Below are 21,989 nucleotides of genomic sequence, written 5' to 3'. Positions count from 1 at the left end.
GTGGAAAAAGAAACAGTAAGTGAAAGAATTTTTTGTAATTCTGGCACAGTAACACAAATTGGTAAATAATTAATTATTGTTAGCAAGTATTGGAGTACAACACATCACTATTGTTTTAAGTGGTCATCCCACATTGTGCTATGAAGAATGCAGCATGACAAACTTATTTCTTAGTATAGGGAAAGGAGGAGAAAAAGAAGTAGAATATCTTAGGGAAGATTTCTGAGTCCAAATACAGAGTTTTGGGTCTGGCTTGAGTAGGAAAAGCCTCTATACTAAATTCTTTATTTAAAAATTATTTTTGTTTTTTCCAGCTTTATTGAGGTATGATTAACAAGAAAACTACACATATTAAGGTATAAAACATGGTGTTTTGATATAAGCATACCTTGTGTAATGGTTACCACACTCAGTCAAGCTAATTAGCACATCCATCACTTTACATAGTTACCTGTGTGTGTGTGTGTATGTGTGTGTCAAGAACACTTAAGATTTATTCTCCTGGAAAATTTCAGATATACAATGCACTAATACTAAGGATAGTTACCATGCTGTACATTAGATATCTAGAGCTTATTCATGTTATAACTAAAAGTTTGTACCCTTTGACCAACATCTCCACATTTCTCCCACCTCCTCAGTCCCTGGCAATCACTATTCTACTCTCTGTTTTTCTAAGTTTGACTTTTTTTAGATTCCCCATATAAGTGAGAACACAAAGTATTTGTCTTTCTGTGTCTGGCTTATTTCACTTAGAATAATGTCCTCTAAATTTGTACACATTTTCAGAAAAGGCAGGATTTCCTTCTTTTTAAGGCTGATTAATATTCCATTATGTATTATGTATATATTTCTTTATCCATTCATCCACTGATGGACACTTAATTTTGATTCAACTGTTAGTCAGCCAGCATGTCTTATGCAATTTTCTTAAGAATAGTATAATCTCTTAGTTTTTGGCCATTTAAGATGTCTTTCTGTTGCCTTTACACATGAAATGAAATTTGGCTAGCTTACAAGTTATGATACTTTCCATTTGTATTAAATAAAAGTAAACTCTAAATAGCTTAAACAATAAGGAAACTTACTGGTTCACATAACTGAAAACAGTCATATGTAGGGTAAGATGAAATCTGGGTTTTAATAATATCATCAAGGTGCTAGGTATTATTTCTCTCTGTCTTTTGTGATGTCACTTTTATCCCAAAGCTTGGTTCTGTCATAGTTATAAAAAGGTGACTCTTAGATATAGTTGCCTCCTTTTCACATAAGAGACTAGGTCAATTATGGTCATGTGGTCCAGCTCACTCTGAACCAGTATCTGTGGTTGGAGGAATGCAGTACATCGATTGGCTTATGTCTGGTTTTCACCTAATTCTATTGGATTAAGACAGTCATAGTTCACCTTTGATCCCTATGGTTGGACCTAAATCCTTTTATTCAAAAACTAATATACCCCAATGTTACATGGATATTATTAATTTTTCATTTTGTAAAGAAATAATGTGGACAGACTATTTTTATTCCTGTGTAGAAACACACACACACACACACACACACACACACACACACACACACACTTTCCTTTTCAGTTTTGATAGTGGTAAGATCTGTCCTTTAAAATTGTAATTACAATTTTTCTTTGCTAGAGTGATCTAGGTCTGTATCTTCCTCCAATAATTTTGCTAAGCACATGGTGAATTATTTAATTTAGCATTAGGCTTGAGAAAGTTTCTATCTTTGATATCTTTGATTTTTTAAAAATTTGTTCTAACACTTCAGGAACATTAATTATTCATGAATTATCATTTTATTTTTAATTATTTCTATAGATCAGTTTCTCTTTCATGATATTTTTTTTTTTTGCTTTCCTAGAACAAAATAAATGTTTTTGATCTGCCCACTAAAGTTTCTTTTTGTTGTTGTTGTTAAGAACTTTTTTCTTTAGTTATATTTTATATTCCATGTTTTTCCAGTTGTCCCAGTGTTTTACTCAGGAACTGTTGAGATATCGTGAGATCTCTTCTGACTTCTGGCATGTGAGAATGGCTGGCTATTAAACAGAGTAGGAGCAAGTTAAAGGGAAAAGAATAAATATAGTTTTAGGAATGGAGATTGGGATGCCAATGGACATTTAGGAAATGGGATCTGGAGCACTATATAGAGGTGTCTGTGCTGAAGATTTGGAGGTTATCAACCTATTTGTAAAAATCAAGTAGATTTCTGAGTAGAGCGAGAAAAGAAAAAGGTAGCTGAGGAGGTAGTTTTGAGTAACATGTTTAAACAGTTGAAAACAAAATCAGATATATGGGAAGAAAAAAAAAATATCGGGGAAACAATGTCATGGAAACCAAAGGAGTAGTTTTATTACTTTAATACATATTTCTCAAGAATTGCTTCCTGGACATTGCTTCCACACCTAAGAAAATATTGGGTAACATACCATGAAGTGTTTAATCATTTTTTTCTATTTAAAATATTTTTCTAGTGCACATTTTAGTAAAATTTTAATTTTAGAACAATTTTATATCTACAAAATTATTGGAAAGATGGTACAAAAAAGATTTCCTGTATACCCCACACCTAGTTTCTCAACATAGTAGTGTGGTATATTTGTCACAATTGGTCAAACACAATTGATACATTATTACCAACTAAAGTCCATGCTTTATTCAGATTTCCTTAGGTTTTTCCCTAATGCCCCCTTTTTTGGTTGTTGTTCCAGGATCTCATCCAGGATACCATATTGCGTTAATAGTCATGTCTCCTTAGGGTATTCTTGGTTTTGACACTTTCTCAGACTTTCCTTATTTCTAATGACCTTGACAATTTTGAGGTTTACTGATCAATTGTTCCATAGAGTATCTCTCAACTGGAATTTGTCTGATGTTTTTCTTATGCTTAGACTGAAACAATATATTTTGGGAAGGAAGACCACAAAGGTACATTGCCATTTTCATCACATAATATCAAAATTGAATGTTACTAAAATAATTTATCACTGTTGATGTTAATCTTGATCACCTGGCTTGCAGAAGTGCTTGTCAGCTTTCTCCACTATAAACTTATAATTTTTTCTCTCTCTTTTTCAATATTGTGCTCTTTGGAAGGAAGTCACTATGCTCAGCCCACACTTAAGGAGTGGGCAGATTTGCTCCACCTCTTTAAGGATGGAATATATATTCATTAATTTATATCAGTATGTATTCATGGACTCTTATTTTGTACTTTGGGTTATAATCCAGTACTACTTCTTTTACTTTGTTGTTCAGATTGTTTCAACTTTGGCCATCGAAACCCCTTTCAATTGGCTCCTGTATCCCTTTAATATATCTTCATCATTATTTACTTTTTATTTTTATTTTTGGCACTTACTTACTTTTTGGCACTATAAGATGCCTCAGGCCCATTTTGCCTATTTACTGCTGAGTCCTAGAATCAGGTAATTCTCCAAGGAGCCCTAGTTCCTTTTATTGGAGAATGGTATTAGAAACCAAGATCTTTGTGATGGATGTGCTCATTTGTACTGGAGACATTGCATCCTGGGCCCTCTCCGCTAACAAAGCAGCAGTTTGTAGTTTTCCACATATATGTATTGTACATATTTTGTTATATTTATGCCTGAGTGTTTAATTGTTTGATACTATTATCGATGGTATTTTTAAAATTTCAAATTCTAACATTTTATTGCTGGTAAAGAGGAAAGAAATTGGCTTTAAAATTTTTAAATATATTTTTACTAGCTTTATTGAGACATAATTGACATATAATATTATACAGATTCAAAGTGTACAATATGTTGATTTGGCACACTTTTATATTGCAGTCTGATTACTACTGCAGTGTTAGTTAACACTCCATTACATCACATAATTATTGTTTCTTTTCTGTGCTGAGAACATTTAAGATCTATTCTCTTAACAATTTTCATGTGTACAATAGAGTACTGTTAACCATAATCACAATGCTGTACATTAGAACCCCAGAACTTATTCATCTGCTAACGAGCAATTGGCTTTTGTATATTAACCTTGTACCCTGAAGCCTTGCTATAGTTGCTTTTTTATAAAAAAAATTGTTTGGAATTTTTCTATATAGACAATCCTATCACCAATGAATAGCAACTGTTTTATTCTTTTCCAATATTTATCCTTTTATTTCCATTTCTTTTCTTATGGCACTAGCTAGGACTTCCTATGTGATGTTGAATAGGAGTGGTGAATGGGAACATCGTTGCCTTGTTTCTGGTCTTAGGGGGAAAGTGTCTAGGTACTCATTATTGATTATGTTAGCTGTAGGTTTTTGCAGATGGTTCTCCATTGATTTGGAGAAGTTCTTCTCTACTCCTAGTTTTCTGAGTATTTTTATTATGATTGAGTATTGGATTTTGTCAAATGGTATTTCTTCTGTGTCAATTAATATGATCACATGATTTACCTCCTTTAGTCTGTTGATACAGTGGATTATATTGACTGATTTTTCAGATGTTGAACCAACCTTGCATACATGGAATAAATACCACTTGGTTGTAGTATATAATTCTTTTCATACATTGTTGAATTCGACTTGTTAATATTTCAGTGAGGTTTTGTTTTGTGTCTATGTTCATGAGAGATATAAGTTTGTGATTTTTTTTTCTTATATCTAGTTTTAGCATTAGAGTAATGCTGGGCTCACTGAATGAGTTAGATAATGTTCCTCTGCTTTTAATTATTTATTTTTTTTGAAAGAGACTGTGGAGAATTGATATTATTTCTTCCTTTAATGTTTGGTAGAAATCACTTGTGAAACCATTTGTATCTGGTGATTTCTTTAAGGAAAGGTTATTAGCTATTAATTCAATTTATTTATACATATAGAGCTATTCATGTTATCTATTTATCCTTGTGTGTATTTAGATTGTTCTTAATCCTTCTGAAACTATAAAATAAACTTGATAACATTTGAAAATGCCTACAGAGATTGCCTCAAAAAGCAGATTTATAGATCTAGAAAATAGAATGAAGCAGCAAATGGCTTAAATAAAAAAAACCTTACAGTGGGAATGTGAAGTCCGTTTCAAAATTTTAATCAGATCAGTTAGAATAGGTCATCATCTTTCTATTACTTAAATATTTTTGTCTGTTTGTTTGTATGTGTGCTATGAGTCTGTGTGCATCATCATTTGTTACCCCAGGTAAGAACTTAATTTTATTTTCTATTTTGATAATTGTATATTGTGTTATGTTTTATTTTAAATCTTTACACGGAAATATTTACTTAGTCATTTAAGATCATTTTCCTTATACTAACTTGATTCATTCCATTCCCTGATCACATTTAATTTACATTTAACATTTATTTGAAGTTGTTTCTCAATGTTTTATGGATATTCTCATTAGGAAACAGGTGTTCAAAGTACTGTGTTATTTACTTTGGAGTAATAATGGGCTTTTGTGCACAATGATGATGTCTTGGATTTTATTTTTTAAATGTTAGGATTTCAAGAGATACATGGTCTGTTTGGTCTCAACTAGCATGGAAAATAATGGAACTGCTTACCAAAAAAATAGGAGGAACTAGCAATCATAATTTCACAGAAATAATGATGTCTTTAGGCACTTTAAGACAATGACGTCATGAAGCTGTTGGGTGACCAAAAATATATTATTTTTTACAATACAGTAACTTGTTTATTATAAGTACTTGAACATGTGATAATTATCAATATTGTCATAACATTCTATGACATTTACTAAACCACTTGACATTACCTAATGCCTCAGCATTCTGAAGTGCTCAACAAAAACAGTGGCATTTTCTTTAGAATTGACTGTTCAGCTATCAGTTTGCTTACTAGACAGAAACATGAGATCAGGGGTTGTTTTTTTGTCCCACACAACACTTAGCGCAGTGGTGCCCCCACCGAACACACACACAAAGTCAGCATTAAATAGAATTTTTGAGAGGATAGGTGAATCAAAAGATGAATGAACACTCACATCCACATCAGCTGGTGGGTAAAACAACATCTCATTGCTTTGGTAACATCAGTCATCTTTTCCTTACTTCTTCTGGTCAGGTATATTACTTGGATAGTGGCTTCTTCTTTCTCCTTCTACCAACTCTACATGGAGATCTCATTGATTCTTACATAGAGGTTGATAACCTAATCAACAAAGCAACTAAATCATCATATTCATGGGTTCTGCCCAACTTCTGGGGTGGTATACAAGTGTTTACCAGGGAGTGGGAATCTTAGGGCTGTCTTAGAATTCTGCCTGACACAACAGCAGAAGTATTCCTACTCTAATCCATTTCCCATCATTATCTTGCTGCTTCCAACTTTATGTAAGTGGAATGTCCATTCTTAACTATCTGGACAAATATGGCTTCCTTTGGGGATATTCTGATTAACCCCTTGACTTATTCTATCTTTGATTATTTTCAGTCTCACCTCCTTTGCTTTTATCCAGACTTTCTTGCCAGGCACCCACATTTCTTTTCCTTCTTCCTTTAGAGTCTATTCCCTTTGTAAAAGTTATTTGAACTCTCCCCTTAGAAAGACTAGCCTTTTATATTTCCACCTCTTGATATGAAATTTTTATCTAGTACCAGGCCTCAACTGTAAGTTGTCCATGGATCAAAACTATCTTGCAAAATCAGAAGTCTACATTCCATTTTTTATTGTCCTAAAGGAAAAGCTAAACACCTATTTATTCCATAATTCTTTTCAAAGTCTGTGCCTGTTAATTGTGCACACAGCATTTTATTATGTACCAGACAATGACTTAAGCATGGTATTCCTGTTCAAAACATGAAAATGAGAAGTATCATGAAAGAATGGCAACTGTGTCATATTTTTCTTCATTCTTAACACCATGTACAGCTTTTATATAAAACTCTGGCACACATGTAGTTTTTCCTCTTCCTGAAAAATGCAAATAATGTACACTTCCTTCATAAATTACATGCTCTATTGAATAAAATCAAACACCTGAGTATTGAAACAAATTGTAATCAACGATAAGATAATTTTTCACTCCTTTTTACTTAGACATTGTATTAGTTTTCTCAGGTTGCCATAAAAAATACCACAGTCTGGATGGCTTCAAAAACAGAAATTTATTTCTCACAATTCTGGCAGCTAGAAGTTCAAGATCAAGGTTCCTGCAGGGTTGGTTCCTCCTGAATCTCTTTCCTTGACTGCAGGTGGACTTCTTCTCCCTGTGTCTTTACATGATCTTCCCTCTGTGTGTATCTGTGTCCTAATCTCTTCTTGTAAGGACACTAATTGTATTGCATTAGGGCCCACCCTAATGACCTTGTTTAACTAAATCATCTCTTAAAAGTTCACATCTCCAAATACTGTCACATTCTGAGGTTCTGAGAATTAGGTCTTCAATGTATGAATTTCGAGGGAGGGGAACACAATTCAGCCCCAAACACTCGTGATGTGAACTAACTGCTTTGTGCACAAGTGTCTAAGGAGAAGATAGCAGTGCAGAATGCAGTGTAAGAGAAGTAATTACTGAGATGAACAAATGTTACTACAGGGCCACCATTTTATAGCTACTGCAGAAGTACATGGAGCTGTGTAATTATGGGTGATAATTTTCTTGGTAGATTGTAATAGACTATTCAGAGAAACCTGTTGAATATTTTCTTGGATTGAAAGAAAGAGGCACAGAAGAAACGATTTCCCAGCATTTTATTTGATTCCATGAGACTTTTTAGCAGCTAATTATACTCTGCTATGTAGGAAGCCAGATCCAATGGGAATCTTTTGGGTTAATATGTGTATTACTTTCAGGATGAGATAATAACTCACCTGTTATACAATATTATCTTGACATGCATTTTTAATGAATTAGGTCTTTCAGTTTATGTGCACGCATCAAACCTAATAGTTCAACCTCTCTATAAGCATCTTCACCACTTTCTATCTGAGAAAATAACATTTTATCATAAAATGACAATTTTTGTAACTTTGATCTCTCATTTCTAAGATAAGAAAACAGACATATTATTTTGGGGGCAGAAATAGAAACAAAGTAAACTCTCTGTTAAAGCAAAAGAAACAACTTTTTGAAACTATCCCTGGACGTACTTTTACAGTATATCAGAAATATTTCTTTTTTGGTCATCTTCTGACTGCAGTGTGAACCAAATTAGTTATGTTAAAAAAAAAAAAAGTCTTACTGGCTACTTGCCCTAAATGAAGAGACATCCTTCTACCCCCAAGCAACAACAGAAACTAAAATCCCTCTGTCTTCTCTCACCATTGTTGTCCGTAATTAGGAATTTGGTCAGGAGTAAGAATAACTTGGTTATAATCCGTGTTACCACACTCCTCTCAACTTCTCTACCTCTTCCACATGTTGAATGACTTCCTGACTCATTTTCTGCATATATGTAATGTTTGTCTCCTACCTTGGGTGCAACAGCTCTTAGTTATCAGATCTCTTCTCCCTGATACATCAGATAGTTTTGACTATTATTTAAATTGTGCTTCTCCTGACTAACTTCTCTTTAGTTTCCTTTTCACTTTAGACTACCAGTGGGCATATTTTAATCTTTTACAACTCAGGATTTATTTTCACATTCAGCCTAATAGCTAAAAAAGCTTAGAAATTTAGGAAAGATAAATCGGACCACTTTGTACTTTTCCATATAAGGAAAACAAACTACTTGTGTGCTTAGATGTTGCTTCTGGAGGAACTTTCCAGAGCATTAAGCAGTAAGTACTAACTCTCAGAATGATGTGAGTCTCTGATCCTGTGATACCAACTTTCCATCTTGGTAGGGCCAAAGAAGTTTGGATTGGGTTGAATGGGTACCATCTTTGTTCTTAGAAGTGCTTGGTATAAGTCTTGTTATTGTTACACACAAGGGTTATTTTAGTGTTAATTTGAATACATCAGAAGAATTTATGTCAGAATTTCAAAGAAATATATGAATCTCTATAACCTTCAAATCTCAATTTTCCTCTGTGATATAAAATATCACTCTTCTTTAAATAGATCGCAGAATTATTCCAAACTACAAGATCCAAACGCTGAACAACAAACAGTTCATATTTACCACGAGGAATAGGGTTAAATTTTGCTCTCCAATGACAAATCCCAACCCAGAACAGATTTTAGCCAGGCGGCTAGCAGAGCTCGCTGGGTGAACTGCACAAGCCATGTTGGGTGCAGAGCTCAGAGCCGGAAAGCAAACAGCTGCTGTAGCCTGATTTGAGTTAAAATAGTGTGAGTGTTTAGTCTGGCGCACGGCTTCAGGGGAGATTGGCAGCTGGGTCAAACAAAGTCCTTCCATTGGCTCTCTTCCCAGGCAGCTTCTGCTAGTATTTAGGTACTAGTGCAGTGTAGGGCCCTTTCTCAGGCAAAACCTAACATCTGACCGCACCCTCTTTGCTTTTTCCAAAAAAAAAAACCAAAAAACAAAAAAAAAAAAAAGAAAAAACGCTTCTTTTTCCTTCTTTCGTTAAGATAAATTCTCCAGTAGACAACCTCTCCCACTAATTGTGTATTAGCAATGTATTTTATCTTGAGAGCTGGCGCACTGGGCTCTCAACGTGGTGTGGAAGGCAGCCTGTTACAGTGCTGGATTCATAAAAGGCCCTTTATGGTTTGTGAAAGAATATCTGTGTGCTTAGGCAGGAAACTTTTTGATCTGCAGAAAAGCCAGAAGACATCTAGGTAAGGCTGCATATCAAATCTACTTTTTTGGGGAAAAGTTGGGCAGTGAGAATGATTCATCACAAGCTACGTGAGTTTGGAGTGTGCCTGTTCACTTTTGTAGAAGTTTAAAAGGTACTATTTGTTTGCTTATTTTTTGTTTGTTTATTTAAATCTTAAGGGAATACTGTAGTCTGCATTTTTAAGATTTTGTTTTCTGCTGTTGAACTGATTATACTGGATATAGGGTTTTATTATATAGCAAAATCTTTGTAAACTGCCGTAGAAAGAAAGTGTATTTAGAAGGGAAATTGACAAGTTTTAAAGAGTAATTGTACAATCATTTGAGGACAGAGGAACGCTGCATTAGACTAACAAGGGTTTAATTACCAAAAAAAGTTTAATGTTGCTTTGGAAGGAATATTAAGTAAGTTGTCTTTGTCTCTTACTTTTTAATTTTAGTCGCTGATTTAGCCTGTTGGGTCACATTTTTTGTTAGTGCTGAAGGCTGCCATGAATCCCTAATGAGGCCCCTTTGCACATGATTTTGGCACTTGGCCAAAATCAACTTCCCAGCGGCAAGCTTTCTCTAAAGAACCTGGAGCAAAAAAAAAATTTTTTTTTTTATTAGAAATCATGTCTGAGAGCTGCCATAACCAGTTGTGTAGGCATGTCAAAATGACTTTATACAGTAAATATGAAACAAACATTTAAAAAAATTTCCTTATATTGTTGCTTTGAGAATTATGAATTCCTGCTTGTGGCCACCTAAAATACGTTATAACAAGAACAATCTTCAAGAAGAAGGTTTACCGATTTTTTTGTTTTTCTCAGCAGACCAGAGTAGGGACGGTCATCACACTGAGAAGTATACAGTACCAAAGGGTTATTCAAAACACTTCAGGATAAATAACAGATGAATTCTTAAAACTGTTAATCTCTGTAAGTAATACTCAGTGAACAGTAAGTAATGAAGTTTTCTAGAAGTTTCGCTGTGCGCACAATTCAGCTTAACCTTTTTTAAATGGGATTTTTGTATATTTTAAATATCATGTTGTTTGGGATTCTAAAAAGTGTTGCCACTTTTTGTATAATTTTAAAAGTGTATTAGCACCCTGATGGTATTTATAACAAATGTTTTAAAAGTGCTTGATATATAAACATGACTGAATAACTTTAAATAATTGTATTTAATTGCTGTTTTGCAATAAAAATGATGATTATTTTTTTATGAAAGAAAGGTCAAAGGCACTTTCATCTAATTTTTGGGACTGTCAGTTTTTATTTTATTTAACTGGCTTTTGTCATGTAAGCCGATACGTTACTTTATACTCCAGTATTTTAAGAGTTAAATTCACAGGTTGCAATGAAATACCTTAGTAATCAGATATTAACAACCTCAGATTTTATGTAACCATTTTCAGCAATATATTTAGACATTAAAAATAGACACACTGCAGTGTATTTAAAAGCAGAAAAGTAGGATCTCGGTTGCTCTGTTTTTTTTTTGAAGAAATCCTATTATACTAAATGGTATTTTGCCTTATATGTTAGTCTGTGGTAATCTAGAGTGAAACTTTATTTTTCACTTTACAATAATCATATTTCTTTTTAAAATATTGATGAGAGCCTGATTTATTCTTTAAACAAACATGAGTTAGAGCTGTCTTACTAGGTATGTTTTTCATATATTTATCACTATGCTTATCTTCTCTTTTTTATTACACAGTGTAAAAGATTGCTAATTGGGGTCATAGAAAAAAATGAAAATTAACTTTAAGTAAATTTTAGCATTAGAAAATGCATCTGATTTCTTTCAGATCAATTTAAATATATATATAATTTATGTATATATAAAATATTTTTTGGTATTGCTGTATTTACATTGCTATTAGTTGCACTGAGGCATGGAGTGTTTGAAGTTACCATATCAGTCAGCATTAAAATACAGAGATGCTATAAATTGGGAAAGGGCAGTACATGTCTGCTATTTATAGATATTTACCTGGGTAAGTTCTGTACTTCCATGTGAGTTCGCAGTTGAATTCTCATTTAACGTAATCTTCGATATTCTTAAAAAAAGAAGTTAATATATAAGTTAGATATTTCAAAATTTGCATAAAGCAGGAACATTTTTATCATTTACTATCATCAAACAGGTGCAGGAAAAATAAGATAGCTTGCTTATTCAGCAGGGTTCTTGCTTAAAACATTATTTTTGAATTCTATTTTTATTTTAATCTTAGCTCTCATGCATACGATATTGTCTTCTGTTTCCATTTTTTATTTTTTAATTAATTATTTTGCTTATTTGAAATTGACAGAATGTTTCTCTAAAATATACTGAAAAATGTTTCAACTGATGATTTTAGCTGTTGTTGTGGGGTTTTTTGGTTAATTAGAGGCCATAGCAAAATAAATGCCATAAAATATCGAACTTTTAAAGTACACAGATACGTTAGTTTGTGAGTTCCGAAGAAATTTAATTGTATAAAATTACTGACAAATACTTTTGAGTTGAGGGAGAAACAAGTAACTATTGAGAAAAATTTAAGTTATACACTTTAGCTAAATTTACTAAGAAATTTACTGTCTTTTGCTATAGCTATGAATTGTAATTGCATATTTCAAAAGTGTAGGCTTTTTAGCAGACTTATTAGCTAATTTTCCTTTTGGGACCATAAATGCAAAACACTGATTACATTTTTTCACTGAGTTGACATTTTAAAACAATATTCAGGATACAATTACTTTTAAAAAGAAAAATATTTTGATATTTTTGTTAAATTTATTTGCAAAGAACAGTTGGAATAATTTGCTTTATTCAGCATTTTTCCCAATCTGTTGGAAGTACTAAAACCTATTCCACTTTACCATATGGAAACTACTTCACTCTTCAGAGAAAGTGAATTTCATTTGTAGTTGTCAATTTAGATTATGGGCCTTTACCGTTTTAAGTGTGACAGTGTTTTGGTTTGTTTCAATTATGCAACAGGCACATAAAATGCTTTCTTCCCCCCCTCCCCCCATTTAAAAGAGCTCTTAAATAATTAAGTATAAAATTTAATTCTTGTTGAAAAGGAAACTTTAAAACTGCAGTGTTTTATCCACGATTTTTAAAATGTGAGAAATGTTACAACAGGGCATTTTGGATGAGCATTTTATCCGTTAAATGAAATGCTTTGTTCTAAATGGTAAATTCCAGCAATGAGATAAATGTATCACTGCATTAGATAGAATATAAGTGTTGAATTTTGGCACAACTTCAGTGACCTCTGCCATAAAAGATTGATATATGTGGGATGATCTTGGATTTGCAATAACAAACGTAGGTGGTGAAGCACGTGAGAAACCGACCTTTGTTGTTTTGGAGGAATTATGTGCTAAAAGTCAAGAGATACTTTTCGTGTAAACTGCTGATAAATATTTTGTCATTTAATTAATAAAATAAATCTTGAACATTAAAGAATTAATTACAATTTTAAAAATGCATTCATAAGACTTTTTTCACAGAAATAACTGCAGTGTATCATTCTTTTATGAGATGAACAACTGTCATATTTCCACGCAGCTAATATTTAACTACAAATTAGATAACCAAGTAATTTTTTAAATGTTATGCTTTGATTTAAACACAGTTAATAGTGAATAAAAATAATGTTCTCTGGTTTTGACTTTTTCGTATAAAAGAACGGTTGATTTGCACTTGTTGCATTTTTTACTTAATAATGGTTTAATTTTTAAATTATCATAAAGTAAATATTGCTATTTGATATCGTTTTTAAACATGGTAGGGTTTATTTTATAAGCGACCTGACCTAGTATATATTTAAACAATGGTTATTTATATTTAGCTGTATAGTCCTCTTTCAGAGTCAAGATCAGCAAAAGGCCTCTTTTTTGGTGCTCAAAATTTTTTCTAAAAAACTCTTTAGTTTTTAGTTTTCTCTTGTTTGTGTGTCCAGGTACGTCTGCCAACCTGAGTATCTGCCTACATCCTGAGATATCTGTCTTGTGAGCATTAGGCCAGAAAGTGTAGTAGTAGGCTCTAGGTTTATTCTTATTCCATATTCCGCTGAATAAACGAAGATTTTGAGTTTCTTATTGAAAGCTAGTCTATATATATGAGTCAGTATAAAGATCACATCAAATCTGATGCTTTTGATATTTTGAAGCACTGAATATCCTGTGGAAGTTAGTGGTCATTTACATGTTTGTGTAGTGATTCTAAATACATGATCATTATTAGTTTTAAAGATTTACTAATTTATAGGAAATGTAGAATGCCATCATTTGCTTAAAAATTATTAATATTTACTAATTTTATAGTTGCCTCCACTTTGCTATGATTGAAATGTTACATAATAGTTCTCCTTAAAAATATGAGACTAAGTCGTGCCTTGCTTTCCATTTCTCCCATTAACTTAAGAGGTCATAATGTGTGTGTTGGGGGGTGCCTGAAAATATTTCAAATTTTTTTTTCTTTCCTGTGATTATCAACTACTTTACTATTTGCAGAGATTTTGAAAGGAATGATTGTGTATTCTTTTAATGTTTATGTAAATGTGAGGAATACATGGGCTTTCTGTGGACTTCAGTTTAAAAAACTAAAATAGAAAATAAGATGAAGATTAATGACATGGTGTATTTTTATAGAAACTAATTACAACTTGCTATTCATACATAAACAACAAACTGGAAAGATACCCAGTGGGCTCTGAGAGCAGCCTTCACTTAAGAACTGCTGGGAAAGTGGTGGCAAAGGGATGATTTTGGTCCAGTCTATATGATCTATGGTGTTTCAGGCCCGTGCAATCATTTCCCTGTTGAAATCCTCTAGCCTTGCTTCAGAGCCCCCATAACACTAATCTCAGAAATGTTTACAGAGAGGGGTTGCAGAACACACTCTTTCTTGTTGTTCACTGGCAGGTCCGTGATTGGGGTTTCTTTGGCAAAGGCAGTGTTCTTCTCTGTATAGTGATTTAAAAAAACAAAATCACAGTTTGGGTAGGTCAGCTCAATCAGTTGGCCAAATCAGCATAATAACCAAGCCAACTCAGCCTTAACAAGGATAATTAGTTTTTCATTCTTGCCTAAACCTGGGCACTTTCCTGAAGAATGCGGACAGTTGTGCATGAAAGGTTGAGTTGCTGAAAACTGTACAACATGCATTTTCTAGTTGTGAATTAATAAACTGTGTTTTGTGATCAAAATAGTTTATATCAATATATGTTGTGTGTCCAAAATATTTAAACAGTGAAAGAAGCAACCTTCCTGAAATTAAATATGTGGGATTAGCTTTATTATAATTTTATTTGAGATGTCATCTGAAAATTACTTTTTAAAAGCATTTTTTTCTATTACATTCTTCGTAAGGCATAATGATTTAGATATGAATTTTTTGCTAGTGGAGCAGTTTTTGAAAATTATATGTATGTTGCCAGTGCTTATTCTGTAGGATTCTAACCTGATCACATGTTCTTTCCTCTCCATTCCTAGGGTTCATTCATAAATATTCTCTGGAGGGATTTTTTGTTTTTGTCAACAGCCAATTTTAGATACATTTAGGTAGCTTGACAGTTAAAAAGTTGATGCACAGAAAATCTCTGTTCAAGTGTGATTTAGCTATTTCTAAAACATGTTCGATTGTCAGGAAATGAATCAACAAGGATGTAGAAATAAAGAACGATTTGTAATTTTGGCAGATGAAACAGAGCAATAATCAGTTCAGAATATTTATAGAATGATAACATTTTTCTATTGACATATTTTGTGCCAACAAATTTAATTTAGAAACTGCTATTTGTTACTAGAAGCCAGTAATTGACTTTGGTAATCAACAGTTCAAAATGTCTGATATAAGACAAAGGGCTTATTGAATGAATTGGTCTTAGATAAAATGTAAGGCTATTAGGCTACCTCATATCTGGAATTTGTTTTAATTTTCAATACCCAAATCATTAAATATGTATGTAGGAGTATTTGCATATTTTCTACTTTCAGAATTAGCCAGTCTACCTATGAAATTTGTTCCCTCCTCTTAGATAAGTTAACAACTTAAGAGTAATCAAATATCTTACAGTTTCCATTTTCCATTTTAATGCCTACTCAAGATGAAACTTGTAGTAGCTAAATCACATAAAAGTCTGGATTAATAGTGAGATGAGATTATGTAGCCCAAAATGAAATTATATATATAAAGCACAGGCATTTACTAGCATTTCTGTGGTCAGATATACAAATTGCATTGCAGGTAGAGCTTCTCCTTTCTCACTTGAGAAAAGTGCAATTAAAAGTAATTTACAGATGTGCAAAATGTACAGCTGTGCTCTTCTAAATTTCACAGAAATGAGCTAAATTGTAATGGATTTAAATTGGATTGGAAGCATCATTACTAGGTTTACTAGTTAAAGGGAAGTAATACCTATGAGTACTTGGGACGATGTATGTCTAAGTGGCAGCAGAACCATTAATGTATTGGAAATTACAACCAGACCAAAACATGCAGCAGGTTTTGTGAAAATCAATTAAGTGTGTAGATCCCCTCTATGTACTCTATGCCTTTATGCCATTTACATTATATACTCCCTGACAACATGCAAAATGATCCAAGTACAGCTGAAATATGTGTTTATGTGTGTGTGCATGTTCACAAGATGATGTGTGTGTGTGTGTCTGTGTGTGTGTAAGAGATCTTTATGTTTTCTTTCCCTAGTGGTAAGGAAAATATCAAGAGTAGGATGTAAGTACATTGGTAAAAAATAGGGAATACTAGTAAACTGTCTTTGTCTATTGGATTATAAGCAATGACCATGAACATACATCTCTGGAAAATCAGCTTTTTAAAAAAAATCCATGCATTTCACTTGGAGCTACTTATATACTCAATAGCGATAAACTATTGTCATTAATATTATCTGAGCAGGTAAAGACCTTTATTTTATTGAAGTATAGTTGATTTACAATATTGTACTACTTTCAGGTGTACAGCAAAGTGATCCAGTTTTACAGTTTATATATACATATACATTTTTTTTCAGATTATTTTCCACTATGGGTTATTACAAGATATTGAATATTGGTCCCTGTGTTGTACAGTAAATCCTTGTTGCTTATCTATTTTATATATAGTAGTGTGTATCTGTTAATCCCATACTCTTAATATATCCATCCCCCCACTTCTCCCTTGATAACCATAAGTTTGTTTTCTATGTCTGTGCGTCTGTTTCTATTTTGTAAATAGATTCATTTTTATCCTCTTTTAAGATTCCACATGTAAGTGATATGCGTATCATAGCATATGATATTTGTCTTCCTCTGTCTGACTTATTTCACTTACTATGATAATCTCTAGGTATATCCATGTTGCTACAAATGGCATTATTTCATTCTTTTTATGGCTGAGTAGTATTCCATTGTGAGTGTGTGTGTGTATATATATATATATATATATATATACACACACACACACCACTTCTCCTTTATCCATTCATCTGTGATGGACCCTTAGGTTGCTTCCATGTCTTGGCTGTTGTATATAGTGCTGCTGTGAACATTGGTGTTCGTATTGGAATTAGAGTTTTTGTGTTTTCCGAATATATGCTCAGGACTGGAATTGCTGGATCTATTTATAGGTTTTTAAGAACCTCCATACTGTTTTCCATAGTGGTCACATCAATTTACATTTTTCACCAACAGTGTAGGAGGGTTCCGTTTTCTCCACACCCTCTCCAGCATTTATTATTTGTAAACTTTCTGATAATGGCCATTCTGACTGGTGTGAGGTGCTACCTCACTGTGGTTTTGATTTGCATTTCTCTAATAATTAGCAATGTTGAGCATCTTTTCATGTGCCGGTTGGCCATCTGTATATCTTCTTTGAAGAAATGTCTGCTTAGGTCTTCTGCCCATTTTTTGATTGGGTTGTTTGTTTTTCTGGTATTGAGTTGTATGGGCTGCTTGTATATTGCAAATTAACCCCTTGTTGGTTGCTTCATTTGCAAGTATTTTCTCCCATTCTGTAGGTTGTCTTTTTGTTTTGTTGATTGTTTCCTTTGTTGTGCAAAAAGTTTTAAGTTTGATTAGGTCTCATTTGTTTTTGTTTTTGTTTTTTTTTTGCTTTTATTTCTTTTGCCTTGGAAGACTGATCTAAGAAAATATTGGTATGATTTATGTCAGAGAATGATTTGCCTGTGTTCTCTTCTAGGAGTTTTATGGTGTCATGTCTTATTTTTAAGTCTTTAAGCCATTTTGAGTTTATTTTTGTGTATGGTGTGAGGGAGTGTTCTAACTTCATCAATTTACATGTAGCTGTCCAGCTTTCCCAACACCACTTGCTGAAGAGACTTTTATCCATTGTATTTTCTTGCCTCCTTTGTCAAGGATTAATTGACTGTAGGTGTATGGGTTTATTTCTGGGCTCTCTATTCTGTTCCATTGATCTGTGTGTCGTTTTTCTGCCAACACCATGATGTTTTGGTTGTGTAGCTTTGTAGTATTGTCTGCAGTCTGGGAGGGTTATATCTCCAGCTTTGTTCTTTTTTTAAAAAACTTTTTATTTTATATTGGAGTATATCCGATTAACAATGTTGTGATAGTTTCAGGTGCACAGCAAAGTGACTCAGCCATACATATACATGTATCCATTCTCCCCCAAACTCCCCTCCCTTCCAGGCTGCCACGTAACATTGAGAAGAGTTCCCTATGCTATACAGTAGGTCCTTGTTGGCTATCCATTTTAAATATAGCAGTGTGTACATGTCAATCCCAAACTCCCTAACTATCCTGTCCCCCCATCCTTCCCCCCTGATAACCATAATTTCAGTCTTTAGGTCTGTGAGTCTGTTTCTGTTTTATAAATAAGTTCATTTGTATCATTTCTTTTTAGATTCTGCATATAAGCAATATCATACGATATTTCTCTTTCTCTGTCTGACCTACTTCACTCAATATGAGAATCTCTAGGTCCGTCCATGTTGCTGCAAATGACATTACTTCATTCTTTTTACTGGCTGAGTAATATTCCATTGTATATATGTACCACATCTTCTTTATCCATTCCTACATCGATGGACATTTAGGTTGTTTCCATGTCTTGGCTATTGTAAACAGTGCTGCAATGAACATTGGGGTGCATGTATCCTTTCAGACCATGTTTTTCTCTGGATATATGCCCAGGAGTGGGATTACAGGGTCATATGGTAGTTCTGTTTTTAGTTCCAGCTTTGTTCTTTTTCCTCAGGATTGCTGTGGCAATTCTGGGTTGGTAAAGATGTGTTCTTGCCCAAGTTTCCTTGGGCTTGAAATAGACTTCTTTTCTTTGCAGCTAGGAATAGCCAAACTTTTCTAAAGCTCTTCTGGGAAGGTGTGTTGATGGTTGAAGGAAGAAGGGGAAATGGAAGGTGAATGATTGCATGATTGCATTTGGCCAGGGAATTAAAGGGCTTTTACTGTGTGTAAGCGCAGAGATTTATTATAATCAATCCATCAGTATTTCAACAATAATTTGCTTTTCCAAGAGTTTTACTAAAATAACTGCAAAAAATTGACCTTGGAGGTAATTAGAAAACTGACTCATTGGTTATGAGTATGCTGATGGAACCCTTTATCTATCCTGCCTACAACATTTTTTTCAAGTGATTGACTCCTGCCATTGAAAGTGTTATACATGATCAGTTATTGATGCAGTGATTCAGATCCTGTGCAGAGGTCTTCATATATCTCATCTCCCTTAACCCTTTAACTAACCATGAAAGGTGGGAATAATTATCCCTGTTGTACGGATGAGAGTTCTTAGAGTGTGTAAGTAATTTTCTTAGAGCTCCTGGCCTAGTAAGTGTCCATGTCAGGATTTGAACCTGTGTTAATGGTGCTTCTCGTCCATGCTATTTTCCTTGCACTATAAGTTTAATGATTTTGACTTTGAGAGTATGAGGAACATTAAATATAATCCTCTGATTTAAAAGCTCTTTTTTTTTTAACAGTTGAAGAAACAAAGTTCTGAAAGTATTAAAAATCAGTCATAGATGGAGAATAGTGAGAGATATTTTATATAATAGGTATTTTTTAATATATGAAGTATGTTTAATGTTGTTTAAGTTAAGCAATAGCCAGTGACCAATAAAACACTTTTGATCATAAGAGTTTTTCTCCAGAAAGAAATGATGATGTATATGGGTAACGATTGCATTTCTAGTATGAGGCTGCTTTGCACATCAGTGGCTTAAAATATTAAGAGCTGTGGAATAGTACAATAGGGGGAAGACATCCTCTCAGTCAGGAAATTTCACTAGCTTGTTTTGTTAACATATATGTTATTATAACCAAAAAGGTACAGGAATTGGAGAGGCACAGTGATTTTTCATTGTGGTCATCAATAACACCCAGTGCCCCCGAGCAGAGCACTATCGTGGCATTCCACGGAAGCGGAGACTCAGAACCCTTCCCATAGTGCTTCACTGCTCTGAAGTAGGTGTTCCCACTAGATGATGGCATCTCTTTAAAATTCAGTTTGTCCATATCACAGGCTGTGTAGAAAGAAACTTGAACTATATTATAGACCACTTGTTAGTAAATGTTTTAAAATTAGATTTCTAATTTCTGTTGGTAAGAGTAAGACTTAAAAGAAATGAGGATATGGGCATAAAATGCATTTTATAAAACTGTTTATTTTACTTCAATTACGTTTTATGTAATGCTGGATATTATTTTTCAAAATATCTTGATGAACATTGAAAAATTTGGTCCAAAATCACTTTTCCAACACTCAGATATTTGATTTATTGTCTTTTAGAGCTGTGATAATTGAATACTCTTTCTTTAACTTCCTTATTTTATCCAGGAGAAAATGGTGACTTAGAGGGGAAAAAAAATGGTTTTTCTGCTCATGGTAATAATACTAGAGCCTGGAAAGTTGGCTTTGAAAATAAATCTCCCTTCAAGTTTTGTATTCCTTTCTTTACATAAGGGCCTCATTTATATCCAGTTAGCAAATGTTCTGTTTTCCTCTTTTTAAAACATAAGTGGTATGGAAACAGAATAGAAGGGGGATTTAGCTTCATTATTAAATATGAAAGAGACTAATAAAATGTATATATAATTGAATATAACCTTGGCATGAATTATTGTTTCTGTAAAGTCACATTATTAAAAGTTTCTAGTTTATAATTTCATCCTTGATTTATATCCTAGGTCACTCTGATCCTTTAATGAGTTTTGTTGAAATGTTCACTTAGCATCCTTTCTGAAAAATTGAAGATAGTCCTCTGAATTTTTTATTTCTTTATGAGATTAAAAGTTTTTTTTTTTTTCTAAAAGGAGATATTTAACATACATGATTCTTAACCATACAGCTGGGTGAATGTTTTACATATGTGTAAATATATGTAATCATATGCATACATGTAATCTCTCAGATCAGGATTTAGAAATTTTGAGCATCCCAGAAGACTATTTCATGCCCTATTGATATCTATCGCCATTGATTAGGTTTACCAGTTTTTGATTTCATATAAATAGAATCACACAGCACATATACATTTTTGTCTGGCTTATGTTACTCATCATTTTGTCCATGTGATTTTCCCCATCTGCATATATCAATAGGTTGTTCTTTTTTATTGTGGTGTAGTATTTTTTATGTGAATATAGCAAAATTCATTTATTAATTCTACACTTATTGGTTGTTTCCAGCTGCCTTTACATAATTTTTAAAATGTAGATGTGGTGTCAAAAAGGTAGAAGTCAGTTTTTCTCTCTAGTAGATAAAATATGAAATAGAATCACTTTAATTAAACCATTAAAGGCAGTGATTGCTTTATATAACTGACTCATGCATATTTGAACCACGTGACACAAGGACTCAGCATCACTATTATTAATGGAAATATTTTCTGAAACTGAGAATTAGTATGTATTATTTTAAGTAGATGCTACATAAGTATTTGAAAATATTTAAACCTTTAACCATTATTCTTTTTCTTTTGTTATTTATTACATATATGTAACTATAATTATAGGTTGGCCCACATATGCATCTTTTTAAACTCAATTATCAATTTTTTTAAAGTCCTTATGGATTGCTGAAATTTTATGGTATAGAAAAAAATTAAACCATTGTCTCTGACAAAGAATAATTTGGAATGATTCTGAACATATTTAACCTCATAATTTCATATATGAACAAAATAAGATCCAATATTTTGACACTAAGGATAAATATTTGTTTGAAAGTAACGCAAATAGTTTTAGAGAGATTTTTGTTACCATTTTCTGTCATTTTTTTTTTTTTTTGGTTCCAGGGTTCCTATCATTCTATATTCAAATTTA

General features: G+C 33.0%; 1 protein-coding gene and 1 long non-coding RNA gene across 18 annotated transcripts in view; one reads left to right on the top strand and one right to left on the bottom strand.

The window, feature by feature from the left end:
• LOC309628712 (uncharacterized protein) overlaps positions 1-21,989 on the top strand; it is a 454,132-nt gene that overhangs the window by 230,654 nt on the left and 201,489 nt on the right. For 2 of the 17 annotated variants that reach the window (XR_014244656.1, XR_014244657.1), the window contains exons 1-2: positions 7-9,683; positions 10,497-10,604. The exons of 8 other annotated variants lie outside the window; for them this stretch is intronic. The gene's annotated coding sequence lies outside the window, so the exon portion shown is untranslated. 7 more of the 17 variants (XR_014244653.1, XR_014244654.1, XR_014244655.1 and 4 more) reach the window with 6 other exon arrangements.
• LOC309628719 overlaps positions 1-21,989 on the bottom strand; it is a 76,643-nt gene that overhangs the window by 699 nt on the left and 53,955 nt on the right. Inside the window, exon 2 of the long non-coding RNA XR_014244663.1 lies at positions 11,668-11,734. This is a non-coding gene — a long non-coding RNA (uncharacterized lncRNA). The remainder of the gene's footprint in view (positions 1-11,667; positions 11,735-21,989) is intronic.

This window comes from Balaenoptera borealis (assembly GCF_965194805.1).
Source record: "Balaenoptera borealis genome assembly, chromosome: 5".
In the NCBI taxonomy this organism is placed as follows: Eukaryota; Metazoa; Chordata; class Mammalia; order Artiodactyla; family Balaenopteridae; genus Balaenoptera; species Balaenoptera borealis.
Note: the sequence above shows the minus strand (reverse complement) of the source record. Positions and strands in the feature narration are given on the sequence as shown.